The sequence below is a fragment of the Lynx rufus genome, unplaced genomic scaffold, assembly GCF_022079265.1.
Source record: "Lynx rufus isolate CCGP_SWC_20201006 ecotype Redwood Valley unplaced genomic scaffold, mLynRuf1.p SCAF_5, whole genome shotgun sequence".
Lineage (NCBI taxonomy): Eukaryota > Metazoa > Chordata > Mammalia > Carnivora > Felidae > Lynx > Lynx rufus.
Window position 1 is genome coordinate 124054984 of NW_025814867.1, and position 12618 is coordinate 124067601.

Sequence of the window (12618 nt, forward strand, 5' to 3'; positions counted from 1 at the left end):
AATTTTCTTTATGTAATGGACTAAGCAAAACAGCAGCTGCTATATTCTGTCTTTTCCTAGTCTGCACTTTATATTTTATTCTATTTTCTTAATATCTCATTCCTCCTTAGTCCAGTCATTCTTAGAAGTATTAGCTGAGCCTATAAAAAGCATGAAGAACTATTAAAGCAAAGATGATGTGTGACGTATCTTATACTTCACCTCCTATATGTATGCTAAACATAATTTCATTATTATATTTACACACAATATATTTCCTGAGTTGTGTTATCAGTTGTGTTCAGTGGGTAACTTCCCTTTGTCTTATGTAAATAAGCCATATTCATTGTTTTGAGCCACTTTAATAATATCTCTCCTAAAGATAGTTAATAATATTACTTAGGAGTTCCCCAGCATTTTTCATTTTGGGAGGTTTTGGAAAGCTTTCTGTAATATCCAGAGGTCTCTTCCACTTTATTAGGAATTGCGCCAGGGTTTCTATTATATATTCAGTTACATCTGCTACTTCCACACATTTGGGATACCAGGAACACAGATGTTCTTGGCTCCCAGCCATCTCCAGCCTTGTTTCCTCTGCAAGTAAATTTTTCATTACACATTTATCAAAGCGTGTTACTTCCTGGTTGGTCCTCACCGTTAGAGCTAGATCAGCCATATCATAGTAATTTTCCTTTTAGCTCTTTCTCCTCTCCTCTAGTCTATCACAAGTGACCAAAGACCCTCAAATTTCACCTCAAAGAAGACTAGAGCTGAGCAGAGGCAACTTCAGTTCTAAAATGAAAGGATTCAGTGGAAATGACAGCAGTAGTTTCAGGAAATGTGAAGCCCAAAATACTAGGAAGAAGAAATGAAATAACTAATGCTGATATTCATTTTGGAACATCAAGAGATGTAATTGTCTTTAAATTGTCAAACTTAGGAGATAATTCAGTATTTCCAATACTTAAATCACCTGGAAATACTACAATTACTGATTCCAAGCCCTACCCTAGATATCCTAAATCCAAATTTCAAGGAGAAAATTAGAAATGTGTACTTTCAAATAATTTTTATGATCGGAATATTGAGAAACATAGTGGTATTTAAATATTTATTGGCAGCACAGAAGCGATTAAAAAGATACTCAATATTTCAGTCTTAAAAATGGAGTTATGATGACTACCTGGGATGATACACAGAGAAAATACAGATAATGTAAACAAAGGAGAGTAGCTACTGTAGGTAGACAGTTTTTTACTTGGAGATAAGTCTTAAGATGTGTTGTTTTTTTTTTTTTTTTGCTTATTTTTTTTTTCACATCATATCAAATGAAAGATTGACTGGAAACACAATGAGAGGGGTGAAAGAATTCTTCATAGAGTTTTCTTAGGAAGGAAAAGAAAACCCAAGGGAAAAGAATCAGAATGTCCTTACACTTGAGTGAGCAAACCCTGCTGATCAATAAGCTTGTTCCACAGAAGACTAAAACTTCCCTCCACAGGACGCCTCCCTGCAGGGGCAGGTAAATGGGGCTAAACACAATGGGTGGGGGTTTCTATGAAAGGACCAGAGGTGGGATACACAGGGAGTCAAACTCAGAGGAGGAAAATCTGTTTCTTTAATCCTTTTCAAAATACTTTTCAGTTGAAAGAAAACCAAAATCACAATATTCTGATCCTTCTCTCTCTCTTGAAATTAATAATATTATTTATTATGGTCAGTGTGAGAATATCAGTCAGCCCCTTAAATTATTTAAATGAAACTATTCCACTTGATTTGGCACTAATGCTCAAATGGTTTTAAGAAGTAATAATAGCTATTGGGGGGATTTTAAATGCAGAGTTAGAAAATCTCTGCTGGTACCCTGCTTTCTATTAAACAGAGTTATAGAAGCCTGCTGTCCCCATTATAACTGTAACTCACCATGAGGCGCTGAGCCAGTAATATCAGCCCTGCTCCCTGTGGAAATCTGTAGAAAGAAAAAAAAAATTCAAATGTATTTTATATGACTTGGTTGATAGATACATACAGATCTTTCTGGACTCACAGATATAGATAATAGATAGATGATAGATAGATGATTGATAGATAGATAGATAGACAGACAGATAATACATTTTAGTTGTCAGTTTGACATTTGACAGCCCTGGTAAAGTATGCCTTTTACCTACAAACTCTCCAAATCTACTCTCAGCATCTCACAAAGAACAATAATTGTTTATTGATCTAAGTGTTAACAATGTATCGATGAGGTCTAGAAATAAGACTCAAGGGCAATCATTGCCCAGGACAGTAATCTTAAGGTACTTTTCTATTATCTATAATATGAAGTTAAATATATATATTTTTGAAATCTCATACGAATTTTTTTATGAACAGATGTTTAAAAACATGGTAAAACTTAGCATGGGTGATCATAAACAAGTTGCCTAACCTCTTCATGCCTCTTTAAAAAAAATAAAAATATCTGTTTGAGAATTCTTAAAATTATAGATATGAAACCACCATGAAAATGCAAAGTGTGCTTATTACTTGTTAGGAAAAAAAGTAAAAGGTAGCTCCTGGAACCATTTTCTATCTATAGGACATATTCAATAAGATGTGTTTTCTGTATTTGAGTAAAGATGATAATAAGAATCAGTTCAATTTTCTCATATCTAGGTCATAAAATATAACTACCAAATACATTACAGGCAAAAAGCTAGATAATATCATATGTGGATATATGATAAGTTTTACAAATAAGTAAATAAATAAATAAATAATCAATCCCTTTAAGTATGCTGATTATTTGGTTTGCTATATATGTAGCAATATCATAAATCTATATTCTAATTAATATGGCTTTCCTAACATGCTTTCTTATACCCCTATTTCTGGTAGCAAGACACCGATCTTCTTTTTGTGAGTTGTCCTTCTCCCATCCAATACAGTAGGACAGTCAGTCACTACTACTGGTTGGAATACCTTTCCAAACTAATTGGAATACTTTCTCATAAGATATTTTATGAATTCTAGGGGGAAAATACCTTTTCTTTCTGGATTGGGGCTGCCACTAGCCACCTTTCCCATCATATGTAGAGAGATAATCTTTGGCAGGAGAAAATAAGGGCAACACATAGATGCAGAGGCAAGCCAGAAGAGAAAAAAGGGGGAGGGTGAAGAAGACAGAACAAGAAATAATTAGCAAACTGCTGGGATTTCTGAGTCCAGTCATCCTTAAACACTTCCTGGTTTAAGCCAGTTTGAATTCAGTTTCTTTCTATAAGTGAAGTTTGGGTTAATCCACACGCGTGTGCGCACACACACACACACACACACACACACACACACACCAATCTATATCCACAGATCTGTAGACAAATATGTCTGGATAAATGCATACAAAACAGGTTTTTACCTTCTCAAGACAGAAATTCTCCACAGACCATTTCTTTGAGACTCCTTTTTCCCATTTATCCCCTCTTCCAAAGAAGATCTCTAGATAGATTGCAGTCTTATTCTGGGTTCCAACTGATTAAAAAAAAGAAAAAAAAAACACATCAGACTCAAAAATATCTTGAAGCAAAGGACAAAGCACCAACTTCTCAAAGGGTGGTTTCTCCAGCTCTACAACTGTTCCACTGAGAGCCAAACTAGAGAATGGTATCTCCCTTGAAACAAATTACCAAAGAAATGGAAAAGAAGACAAAAGAAAGAGAAGGCATTGAGAAAGAGATGATTGTCAGCTACGGAGACATCTCATTGAAGACGTCCCTGGATTTCTTTTTATTTTTTTTAATCACCTCTCCACAGGTCAGGGGACAGAAAGGACCAAAGCAGTGTGAGCCAAACACCCAAGCAAAAGAGGTAAGGCTAACAGGATGATTAAGTTCCTGAAGTCCTAAGACATTTCTATAATTACATCAAAATTAAAGTCAAAGTCATATGAAATACCCTTCAGATCTATGTCATAATCCCATTCGGGTGCCTGACAAACCTTGAGAAGCCAAAGTGACAATTACTGATTTACCTTTCTGTGCTGAAAATGGAAGTTGAAAGCTAAGTGGCAACATAAAGCTAAGTACCTCTGAGACTGAGTTTCAAGTCTGGACTAGACAGAAATGACAGAAAATCATTAAGAACAGAAGGCATTAAAAGGTCAGAAATAAATTGTTATCAAGCCCTATTTAACCATTTTATCAGTCAGAATTTTCTTTTTGCTCTCAAGAATGTGGTAGTATTTTCTTATCTCTGGAGATGAATATGATATTATGAGGATTGTTACATACACACTGATATTCAGATTCTGAAAAGGTTCTGTGCAAAAAGACTGTTTGCAACAAAATGGACTTTCAAATAGTTTTTTAAAAATACGTAATTGTCTTGTCTCCATCTGTCTGGAATGTTACTTAGTGTTCAGGTACTGTGAAGTTTATCCTTCATGGAGCAGAAAGCCGGCAACGTCTTCATGTGCTTAGATTTCAGTGCAGTTCTAGGTGAAATAGACAGATTAGGCCCAAGTCAGTCCCACAATTAGCAAATCTCACCCCCTCTTTCCCCCTTTTCCTTCTCTTTCCATCCATTTGGCCAAGAGTGGTGATTTGCCATTTCGGAATCAAGAAATCAGGGAAAACTAATGCAGATTATCTCAGAAACAAAATTTTATCTTCAGCTAAATGAGCATGTTAGTGAATCACAATTTCTATACTCTGCACTTAAATTGTAAAAGTGGAAAATGATGGGTTAAGGGATTGAGTACAGGAGAGGAAAGAGCCTTAATCATTTTAGCAATTAGTATGTAATGTCCTAAAGTGATCCACTAATCACTCCACAGCTGGTACACTGATAAAACACAGGGTACAAAAGCATTCCTCAAATGTCATAGTCCAAAGGGATCAACACTTTGAAGAATATGGGAAAAACACAGGGAAGAGGAGAACCTGTAGACCTGCTGTCTGAAACATACAGTAGCCTTGAGTTAACTAATTAAGCAACCTATGGCTTAGTTCATTTTGAATGATATTACATCTTAATGAAAGCAAATTAAGAGTTTCACTATCCTTTTTTAAATTAAAGTTTATTTATTTATTTTGAAAGAAACAGAGACAGAGCAAGTGGGGGAGAGGCAGAGAGAGAGAGAGAGAGAGGGAGAGAGGGAGAATCTCAAGTAGGCTTCCCACTGTCAGCACAGAGCCCCATGGAGGGCTCGAACCCACAAAGCCATGAGATCATGACCTAAGCCGAAACCGAGTCGGCCGCTTAACCAACTGAGCCACCCAGTCACCCCAAGAGTTTCACTATCTTTAAACAGGATAATATATTTACCAAGAGGAGAGCTTACACTAAATCTTCAAAGGCCTTTTCAAGAATCATTTTAGGTCACGAACAATATTATTTTTCTGGATTTACTTTATCAAAATCTGTATATACTACTTAAATAAACAGTTCCATCTGCAGGTTTTTCATAATCACATGTCCTAATACTTAAGATATCATATCTATGAACCACAAATAAAAGAATTTAAAGAGGAAGGAAAGGAGAGGGGAGGAGAAGAGAGGAGAGGAGAGGAGAGGAGAGAAGGAAGGAAGGAAGGAAGGAAGGAAGGAAGGAAGGAAGGAGAAAGAAAGAAAGAAAGAAAGAGAAAGAAAGAAAGAAAAAAAGAGAGAGAGAGAGAAAGAAAGAAAGAAAGAAAGAAAGAAAGAAAGAAAGAAAGAAAGAAAAAGGGAAAGGAAGAAAGGAAGGAAAGAAACCACCTGAAAATAACATTCAAGAATTACACTGGCGTTTTCGCTTCATATAACACAAAACATAATGTGCTGCTCAAAGGTAAGAGCTTTTCTTTCAGGAGAAGCTAGTAATTTGAACCCACCCACGGGTTGTTGATGATAATGGTGACTTAAATAGTTATATACCTTTAATTATCTCATGTTTTATTCCTCAGATTCCCACATGAGGATATTTTTTGCTTTGTTATGAATTTGTATGCTAACCTCGCTGCTAGCTTCAACACATTCCTAAAACTACCTGTCTTTCCACCCTACTATATAGTGTAATCAAAAAGAAAAATGTTGGCTGGGCAATAGCTATTTGGTTCAGATGCTGCTTTCCTTTAAATTTAGTAAGAAGGTCTTGGGCCATTTCAGTTTGCTTCATTATCAGAATTGGTATCCATTTACCTATGATTTGTTCTTGACAGTGATCAAATTCAGAGGTACTGCACTGGGTGTACGGTAAGCTGACAATTGTCAAGGCTGTTCCTATGGCCATCGGTGTCTCCTTTTACACTCCCCAGCTGTAGATTGTAAAACCGATTGAAATTATCTAGAAGCCCTGAGGTTATAATGATGTTCATTTATGGAGAGCCTTTTTTCAACAACTCAAAGTACTGTGTAGGAAGCCACTGTGACAAAAGCTCCCTTACCAAATCCTAAAGAGTTGTATATATGCATGGTTAAATTCAGGCAGAAAATATGTAAGTAATTAATCAATGTGAAGAAATATAGAATGACATTGATTATACCTTCATTTTCAACCCATGGCAGACTATTGTTTTATCTTAAATCAGGTTTATTTTTAAAAATGATTAACATATGTGTGTTTATCCACACAGTTTGCCTCACAGGGCTAAGACCAATTCATGGATGAGCATATTCTTATAGTTCAATTAACCCACCATTCATGCACAAAAGTTAATAGATTCCTATAAAACTTCAACTACTTTATTCCTCCTGTCATCTGAATAAATATTGTGAGTCATTTCTGGAGAGAGGTATTGCTTTCTCCTTTCTTTTTCTGTTTTGCCTGGGGTTGTGCTGCCTGCCTGTGTGCCCCTGTCACTGAAAGGAAAAGAGATACTCACTCTTTTATAAATAAGAACACAGAGTCTTTCTCTTTATATTAGATTATTTTCCAGCTAAATGGATTATTTTGGCCGGGCTAAGTTTAGTAAGAACCAGAATAGCACTAAGTTCATTGATCTTCCGTTACTTTAAAGAAGGAGGGAACAGAAATTCAGAAATGAAGGAGGCAGTTCTCCATTCCATGCATAGAGATTGCAAGAATTGGAGGTGAAGAGGACGCAGCTGCATTTCTTAACTTTTGAATGAAAAGCAATTATGCCAAGAGCCTTCATTTTAGATTGTCAGCATGGGCCTATGTCATACCCATCCTGACACTCCCAAACTGGAGATTTTAAAGGCCTCCTGCCTTTGTCATTGAGACACCTGTCACCAACTACACTGAATCAGCATCTCTAGATGCTGGGAAATACATATTCAACATGAATCTATGTAAGAAGCAACAGTAGGGAGGCTGGAATTCTTCAGAATTCTTAAAGAAAAAAAATGAAAGGAAAAAAAGAAGCTGAAGTTGTAAGGAAATTTTCCACTCCATAAAGCACACTTCTGATTTCATTTTCACTTGTTTGCAATTAAAATAACTTAACCCCAATGTCAAGTTAACAAAGTAAATTTCTATGAAAAATTTTAAAATATATTAACTACAAATATCAGTGGAAGACAGTCTTGGGGGAAATATGGTTTTCTACATGAGATTTGTAAAATATAAAGCTGTTTGAGCATATTATTACAATAAATAGTTCTAAAGTCTTTATTTTTGTTTTAAGATATTATAATAATTAATATGAATGAAATAATTTATCAGTCACAAACTCTGTTCTAGGAAGCCCAGTAAAAGAAAAAAAAAACAACTGTATCTTTAGAGTACTGGAAAAATTTTGGTACTCTCTACATGTTAAATCTCATTTTCAAATACATTTATTATTCATTCTTACCCTCTTCATCCTTGCCCTCCTGCTTAGGATCACATCTATGAGTCAATTGCAAAAGCAGTGCTCATTTCCCGCTTGCTCAAGTATATCAAGATATTCAATTTATGATTTCTGAATTCAAAAGAGAGACATCCCCCGGAATTCCAAGTGACACTCAGAAGAACTCAAAATTTTATAGTTCACCAGCTTAGATATCTTTCTGAAGAAAGGCTAAATGATTTCTTTATACCTTATTAGCTATTTGATGGCACATTTACACGAATGTATTCAATGTAAAAAAAAATAGTAATTTTATCTAACCAATGGGGTAACAAAATCAAAATGTATCATTTAATATTAACCTTTTCAAGAAGCACTAAATCAAATCTCCTAAAACATATGATTTTATGCATTATTAAAATTAGAAATATGGCAGTATATTTCTCCAATTGTAGCCTATTTTATCTTGACAAATCATAACCAGCCAAAATAATTTAAAAAATAATTTTCTAGAATATTTAAGGAAGGCACTCAAAGGATGCATATTTCCAAAGTAAGTCTAATAACTCTTCATATCTAGTGACAATAACATTATAGTATTAAATCAGGACTTCAGATAAACTCAAAGGAAATGCAGAGAACTTGGAATCCACGTATTTACATAACAAACCCAAGAGGGGAAAAATTAGGGGTAAAAAAAAAACTGACAGAAGTACTTGCCAATATGTCTTAACATTAAAACTAATAATATTTTATCATGTAGAATTCAATTTTCACCCATTTTCTTCTGGATATAACAACAGTCTATTTATTAATTGACTAAAACACCTATTGGCTCTCATTTGTTTTACTTTTCAACAGAATCTATTTAACTGAAGACATTAATTAGCTTAATGTCCAGTCACCAACCCATAACATCTTAGACTTAATACTCTCTGATATTTAACATTTAGCTTTGCATTTCTTTCTGATGAAGGCTTTGAAGCCAAAACTTTCGAGAAAGTACTGGAATTAGCCAAATCAGATATTGTTTTTCCTTTGTCTGTCTTATCCTAGTAGGTAAAAGCACAGGATAGAACATCTGTGCCTCCTTCTCAGGGCCATACTAAAGACTTTCCAAATACTATCTTTAGTTGTATTTAACGAACAGCCCATGACTTACCAAACAATGTACTGACTGAATTAACAATTAAAACTTCAGCTCTTCCGGTTTAGATAGTTAATGAATTAGAAGTCAAGAAATTACCATGCTAGGTGTGGATAGATAACACAGCATAAGGCTTTGCAAAGAATCCTGTGAGGTAAGCATTACAAGCTTATTATCTAGATAATGAAATTGTAGATCACAAAATCTTCAGTAAATACTCAGCACTGACATGATTAAAACCCACAACAGTCAAAAACCCAATTTTTCCACCACATGAGTCATCATATTTGCTCAATTTTTACATTTATTGTGTTGATATTGAAACAATCTTCTGCTCTTCTACACTGAAAATAGCATCATAATATAAAATTATCCTTAAAAGAATTTAGGGCACCTAGGTGGCTCAGTCAGTTAAGCATCCAACTCCTGGTTTCAGCTCAGGTCATCATCTCATGGCTTTGTGGATTCGAGTCCCACATAGGGCTCTGAGCTGGCAGTGCAGGACCTGTTTGGGATTCTCTCTCTCTCTCTCTCTCTCTCTCTCGGCCCCTCACTTACTAGTGCTGTCTCCGTATCTCTCAAAATAAATAAATAAACTTTAAAAACATAATAAAAAATAAAAGAATTTATATCTTTATTTTTAGCATGTGATAGGCAAAATAATTCCCACCCCCAAAGATGTTCACATCCTAATCTCTAAAATCTGTGAATTATTACCTTATATGGTGAGAGAAACTTTGCCTCTGCAGATGTGATGACATTAAGGGCCTTGAGATTAGAAGAGTATTCTGGATTGTTCAGGTGGACTCAATGTGCTTATAAGCTTCCTTATAAGAATGAAACATGAATGTCAGAGCAAGAGAGAGACTCAGAAATGCTACACTGCTGGTTTTGAAAATAGAGGAATGGGGTCATGAGCCAAAGAATGTAGCTGGCCACTAGAAACTGGAGAAAGCAAGGAACCAGATTCTTTCCTAGAATTCCTTCCTAGAGCCACCAGAAGGAATACAGCTCTGCTGATACTTGGATTTTGAACTTCTGACTTCCAGAACTGTCAGATAATAAATTCTTGTTGTCTTCAATAACTATGTTTTGGTAAATTGTTACAACAGTAATAGGAACTACGAATGGTATAGGGCTATTTATAGGACCACCTTCCTGTGGTCTTGGCAGTGCTGAAGCCACCAGAAACTTATGAGCATCGTAATTGGCATCAAAATTCACATTATGAATATAGGGAGAACCTAAGTTTTCTAGTTTGGCTCTCCATGCAGTATTTGACTCTCCACTCCACTCTATACCACAGAGGCCATTTTGTGCTTTATTGTAATACCATCCCCAGCACATAATACAAGTTGGAATTAACAGTGTGTCAATTATTTAACAAAAGCTTCATCTCTGTGTCAAAAGAGACCAATCATTTCAGTTTTAACTGCTTGGCTTCAGATTGGAGCAACTTTCTCCTTTCTTGCTTTGGAAAGGTCATCATAATTCTATATTAAAATCTTAAAGATCACAAAGCATTTAAAACACTTCCTTGAAAATTTTGAAAACTCCCCAAGACCAGTTAGGTCAATAAAGAATTATCATTTAATATTTGTTAAGCACACACAGTCTGGAAAATATCTTATCAGACAAAGAAACAATTCACATCAGACAAACAATTCATACAAACAATATCATATCGAACAAATAATTCATATCAGACAAACAATTTATATCAGACAAACAAATCATATCAGACAAAGAGACAAACACTAAACAATTTGAAACACTTCTTTTAAAGAAAATAATCCTCACCTATAAGTCCTGGGAAGATATAATTCTAATTGATCACACGTAATGAACCTGCAACTTGATTACAACCAACAAGCCATGATTAAAAAAAAAAAAAAAAAAGGCCACACTAATCTCTGGTCCTGGTTAAAATGTTGAGGTCTATGATTACACTACAAGAGTCAAAGAACTGAATTATTCTCTGATCCATTTGAAAGAAAGATCAATGTATTGTGATATATACTTCAGTAAGAGCCTTGCAAATTTTATGAAAATAGTTTTCTCATCCTCTGTAATTGTGAATAATCTCTGAATTATTTTGAACAACACACTGTCCTACATGTAATAGAAGATGTAATAATCAATAAGGCCCTTCTTTCAAGGATATCACTACCTGCTAGAAGACAGGAAAATGTATATGTATGTATATCCTTCTATTCTTTCACAGTACTTCACAGAACATTGCCTTATTTGAATAAGGTTCTTAATACATGACTAATTTTGTAATTATAAAACAAGGCAGATTTTGGTAAATATTTAGTTAGAGGTACAAGCAAAATGCAATATACTAAAAGTTTCCTAATATCTGAAGAATAACTAACTTGTATAATTGGCATTTACTAAATTATAAAACCAAGCTTGGCATTATATAAGTTGCCTAAGGTCAAAAACCTTTTAAAGTCAAAACAAAAGCAAAGAAATTTTTAAAATTTAATGAACTTTTGGCTTGACTTTAAAGGAACCCCCACATCGATGTGGTGACAGGAATTTGCAACCCCACCCTTTCATATCAGAAGAGAATCTAAATCCCAGGAATTAATTTGAGACTCATGCCATTCCCCATCCAACAGAGAAAGCAACCATTAAAAGCTACTGTGGTTCTTTGTGTTGATGCCAGACCCCAAGTGCTCCATTGTACAAGACTGCAGACCCACTGGCAGTGCACAGCTTTGCTAATAGAAGAAATATTCTTTCCTCAATATAGGTTTAGATGATGCTGTATTTAAAAGGAAAAAAAAAAAGTTTGTAATTCTAAGATTAGTTTTCTTAACAGTTTGTCTAGCAGTGAGAACAATGGTGTGAAGGGGGAAAGGAAACATAAAGTTGAAAGATTTACTTTAACCTTCTTCCCTGAGACTGTGACCTAGGAGACTAGGAAGTTGCAAACATACATGCTCACTTAACCAAAGCTGGGAGCCCTGTTAAATCTGTAGGACTCAGGAACAGTATAAGCATTATAGGCTCAAAATCTTAGGAAAGTTAGCATTTTCAGAGAGAAGTAAGATCAAATTTCAGATGGAGAAACTTGAAAGGGTAAATAAAGAATATAACAAACTAGAGATCTAGAAAGGAGGGCATGGCAGTCTCCCTTCTTATTAAGATGTATTTGTAAAGATGTATTTGAACTGGATACCAGGTTCAAAGGGAAGCCCCAATTAACTAGAACTTAAGTTTTTTCTCTCCTATGTTATAATTTCCTTATGAAACTTCCCTGACTACATATACCTGCAGTTTGGTACATTAGTCTTCTGGAGGCTGAATGACAGGGTGAAAAAAATATAAAAGATCTGATCTATCCATTTGCTTCAAGACCCAATCAAGAAGAGCCATTAGTTCACTAAGCGGACTATAGCTTACAAGTACAAGAGATAATCAACAGCATCAAAAAGCAGTCCCAAAGAGCATCATTGGAGAGACCCATAATCACAGAGGAATATTTTGCATAAGACATATTATGAGATATCTAAGATTAAAATTCTAAATACCTAGCAGATTAAGAGAAGCAACACTGAGAAGGAAACCTTTGGTTTATATACATTCAATATCAACATTTTGAAATAGTAACCCACAGGAGTTTTTTTTTTCTTAGAAATGCCTTTTACTATGATCCTTCTGTAGTTAAAATTGGACTTTTTTTTTTTTTAGGGACACCTGAGTGGCTCCATTGGTTAAGCGTCTGATTCT

The 12618-nt window shown here is 34.9% G+C and overlaps 1 long non-coding RNA gene across 2 annotated transcripts in view; it reads right to left on the minus strand.

The window, feature by feature from the left end:
• Positions 1 to 1658: 1658 nt before the first annotated feature.
• The window catches only part of LOC124526712 (uncharacterized), a 173560-nt gene continuing 162600 nt past the window's right edge, over positions 1659 to 12618 (minus strand). For both annotated transcript variants that reach the window (XR_006965722.1, XR_006965723.1), the window contains 2 exons: positions 3380 to 3492; positions 1659 to 1948 (listed from right to left, as the gene is read on the minus strand). This is a non-coding gene — a long non-coding RNA (uncharacterized LOC124526712). The remainder of the gene's footprint in view (positions 1949 to 3379; positions 3493 to 12618) is intronic.